Source organism: Nerophis lumbriciformis, linkage group LG16 (assembly GCF_033978685.3).
Source record: "Nerophis lumbriciformis linkage group LG16, RoL_Nlum_v2.1, whole genome shotgun sequence".
NCBI classification, from domain to species: domain Eukaryota; kingdom Metazoa; phylum Chordata; class Actinopteri; order Syngnathiformes; family Syngnathidae; genus Nerophis; species Nerophis lumbriciformis.
The window spans coordinates 7,164,599-7,169,598 of NC_084563.2; positions in this window are offsets into that span (position 1 = coordinate 7,164,599).

Below are 5,000 nucleotides of genomic sequence, written 5' to 3' on the forward strand. Positions count from 1 at the left end.
ACACATTTAGATGTACAGGATGTGTGTATAAATGATATATGCACATTTAGATGTACAGTATGTGTGTATAAATTATATATACACATTGATCTGTACAGTATGTGTGTATAAATGATATATACACATTTAGATGTACAGTATGTGTATGTTATATATACACATTTAGATGTAAAGTATGTGTGTATAAATGATATATACACATTTAGATGTACAGTATGTGTATATGTTATATATACACATTTAGATGTAAAGTATGTGTGTATAAATGATATATACACATTTAGATGTAAAGTATGTGTGTATAAATGATATATACACATTTAGATGTACAGTATGTGTGTATAAATTAAATGTACACATTTAGATGTACAGTATGTGTGTATAAATGATATATACACATTTAGATGTACAGTATGTGTGTATAAATTAAATGTACACATTTAGATGTACAGTATGTGTGTATAAATTATATATACACATTTATCTGTACATTATGTGTGTATAAATGATATATACACATTTATCTGTACAGTATGTGTGTATAAATGATATATACACATTTAGATGTACACTATGTGTGTATAAATGATATATACACATTTAGATGTACACTATGTGTGTATAAATGATATATACACATTTAGATGTACAGTATGTGTGTATAAATGATATCTACACATTTAGATGTACAGTATGTGTGTATAAATGATATATCTGTACAGTATGTGTGTATAAATGATATATACACATTTATCTGTACAGTATGTGTGTATAAATGATATATACACATCGATCTGTACAGTATGTGTGTATAAATGATATATACACATTTATCTGTACATTATGTGTGTATAAATGATATATACACATTTAGATGTACAGTATGTGTGTATAAATGATATATACACATTTAGATGTACAGTATGTGTGTATAAATGATATATACACATTGATCTGTACAGTACGTGTGTATAAATGATATATACACATTTAGATGTATGAACATTGCTCCTCTTATACGTGGGATTCACAATATTAACTATGAACAATAAAACACTGAATACTAACAACATATGAACATCCCTCCACTTATAAGTGGGATTTACAGTATTAACTATGAACAATAAAACACTGAATATTAACAACATATGAACATCGCTCCTCTTTCATGTGGGATTTACAATATTAACTATGAGCAATAAAACACTGAATATTAACAACATATCGACATCGCTCAGACCAGCTCCTTGATAGTTGTGTATCTTTTACAATCAAGCAAAACACAACATAAATGTAACAAACGGCAAAATATGAATGCAAAGTGTAATAAACACCTACAATATGATATATTATCACTTTTATGGAAACATTTTTTGTCCGGCGGGCCGGATTGAAAATCTTAATGGGCTGTTATGTACGTTACGTCAAAGTGTGCATATGTGCAAGGTGTGCACATATCTGTCTTCTGCATGTGCAAAGTGTGCATATATCTGTCTTCTGCATGTGCAAAGTGTGCATATATCTGTCTTCTGCATGTGCAAAGTGTGCATATATCTGTCTTCTGCATGTGCAAAGTGTGCATATATCTGTCTTCTGCATGTGCAAAGTGTGCATATATCTGTCTTCTGCATGTGCAAAGTGTGCATATATCTGTCTTCTGCATGTGCAAAGTGTGCATATATCTGTCTTCTGCATGTGCAAAGTGTGCAAAGTGTGCAGAGAATAAGAAGACGGAGCAGGAGAGATCAGTGTTCATGTTAGCGAGTCATTAGAGCAGTTTTTTCTGTGGAGAAGCGACTTTTGGAGAGTGGACCATGGAAACCTTTATGGGTCTAAAGGCGCCTCTTGATGGATGTTCTCCGATGTTATTAGGGTCTTGGAGGAGGTCTGAGCTGGGAGATTGTTGCCCTTCACACTTTGGAAGATGATTGAAGTCAACATTTCCAAGATGGACGATTTCCGAACAACACAGTCGACTTTTCAGAACACTTTGAAAGAGTTCTGTGGTCTGCAACCTCGTGAGACCCCCCCCCCCCCCCCCCCCGCCCCCCAGCCCAGCCTCTCATTGCCCCCTAGCACCCCATAATCCCCCCAACCCCTCCTCCATGTCATCATAACCACCCCCCCTCCCAGCTCACCTCCACCCCTTGTTGGCCTTGCTGCTGTTTCCATGGCAACTGAGCGCAGGGAGATTGGACAGGGACTTGGGAGACACACACACACACACACAAATGGTTCTCTCGCTTTAACCCGTTCATGTCTACATATTATCATAGATATCATCATACATAGCATCATGGATATCATTACATGTATCACTCTCACTGGCTCTCATTGAAGGCAGACACTCCTCCTCCCCCCCTCTCTTATCTTGCTTCTTTGTTTTGGTCTTGTCTTAACTTTAATCTTTCTGCACTGCTCTCTGAAATCTATCCATCCATCCATCCATCTTCTTCCGCTTATCCGAGGTCGGGTCGCGGGGGCAGCAGCCTAAGCAGGGAAGCCCAGACTTTCCTCTCCCCAGCCACTTCGTCCAGCTCTTCCCGGGGGGCGTTCCCAGGCCAGCCGGGAGACATAGTCTTCCCAACGTGTCCTGGGTCTTCCTCGTGGCTTCCTACAGGTTGGACGTGCCCTAAACACCTGACCAGATGCCCGAACCACCTCATCTGGCTCCTCTCGATGTGGAGGAGCAGCGGCTTTACTTTGAGCTCCCCCCGGATGGCTGAGCTTCTCACCCTATCTCTAAGGGAGAGCCCCGCCACCCGGCGGAGGAAACTCATTTCGGCCGTTTGTACCCGTGATCTTGTCTTTTCGGTCATAACCCAAAGCTCATGACCATAGGTGAGGATGGGAACGTAGATCGACCGGTAAATTGAGAGCTTTGCCTTCCGGCTCAGCTCCTTCTTCACCACAACGGATCGATACGGCGTCCGCATTACTGAAGACGCCGCACCGATCTCACAATCCACTCTTCCCTCACTCGCGAACAAGACTCCTAAGTACTTGATCTCCTCTGAAATCTAAACAATGGAATTGATCAACTGACCTCTCAACAAAATTGACAAGATCTCGGGTTGGGGGGGAACCTGCCTGCTCTGTCAGAATGGGTGTTGCCGGACAATCAACAGACTCTTGGGAGAAGTGGAGTGTCGTGTACCTGGTGACACTTTAGTGGAGGACGTTGAAGACACCTACCTATTTGGAACCATGATAACAGGACATCTGCCGATTGGAGGAAGCGTTGCTCTGGTCTATCCACAAATTGGAGGATGCTGGCAGCCGTTCAAAATACCGGTACCCCAAAGCTGCCACAAAACATTGGAAGATGCATGAAGAACTGCAGACTTTTGTAACTTTGGACTAAATCGCAAACCACATTTTGGAGACGCCAGCTGCTATGATTTATGAAATTGACGACCACAAATAGACAATTAGAGTGAAAGTTTACATTTGTTTTTGCTCACTCAAACACAAAAAATCCTGGTCTGAAATGTTTTCCCTGGCTGCAAGGGACTTGGCAAGGCGGTTCCTTCGAGACTCTCCCAGAGGACGGTGAAGATGCAACAAATTTCTTCCCAGTCTCTCATGGACACACACCTGTTGTTGTTGACTCCTGTTGGACTGACTGGCTGTGTTATAGTGAGACCACCAAGGTCCCGGTACAGAGAAAAATGGGCTGCATGGTCGAGTCGCCAGAAGAAAGCCATTTCTGCGCAAATGTCACAAAGTATCCCACTTACGTTACACCAAACAGCACAGAGACAAGCTTCAAAACTTCTGGAACAAAGTAATTTGGAGTGATGGCTTTTTTTCTGGCGACTCGACCATGCAGCCCATTTTTCTTCAAGTGCCTCCTTATTGTGCATCTTGAAACAGCCACACCACAATTTTTCAGAGAGTCCTGTATTTCAGCTGAAGTTATTTGTGGATTTTTCTTTGCATCTCGAACAATTTTCCTGGCAGTTGTGGCTGAAATCTTTGCTGGTCAACCTGAATCCCTCATTTTCCACTTCTTAATCAGCGTTTGAACACTGCTGATTGGCATTCTCAATTCCTTGGATATCTTTTTATACCCCTTTCCTGTTTTATGCAGTTCAATTACCTTTTCTCGCAGATCCTTTGACAATTATTTTGCCTTCCCCATGACTCAGAATCCAGAAACATCTGTGCAGCGCTGGATGAAAGATGCAATGGTCTGTCAGAAGCCCAGAAACTCACTGACCTTTTATACACACACATTAATTACAAACAAACAGGTCACAGGTGAGGATTGGAACCTTGATTAGCCATTCAAAACCTGTTTGTGTCAACTTTTGTGCATGTTATCGGATCAAAGTCACTGGGGTATGTAAACTTTTGATCAGGGTCATTTGGGTACTTTCTTTTGTCATTTTGATTTAAAAAGAGTAAACACAGTTGTTTGCCAATAAATAGCTTCACACAACCATTGAGCATGAGTGGAAGAAAGGTTTTTGTGTTATCATTCATATTCTCTGAAGAATGGCCAAGAAATCATAAATTCTCCCAGGGTATGTAAACTTATGAGCACAGCTGTATATATAAATAACCCGATAATTATAAATTTTGAGCAAAAAACAGTTACTGGTTTAGTATTAAATTGGTCACCACTTCCACGACCTGAAATCTGTTGAATAAGGATGGTGTTATTACACTATTAGACTGGTACTCTGGTGGCCATTTGGTGGTACCTGTAAGGGTACCATCCAATATCTACATAACCCAGTAGTAACTATTCACATAGATGTTTGGGAAAAACAATTTGGAACATACATGGTGACAGCTTTGTGTTCAGAGTGAGGCAGGACTCGTTTAGCCGCTCTGTTGCTGTGGTCATGGTCTCCGATAGCTTAGCTGCAACCACATTTGCATGGGAACCGTGAGTGAAGAAGACTGTGGTCAGTAAGATCTCCACATCCTCACAGATGGAAGGTTGGTCATTGATCTACAAATTGAAGAGCAGTGCCCCCAGGATCGACCCT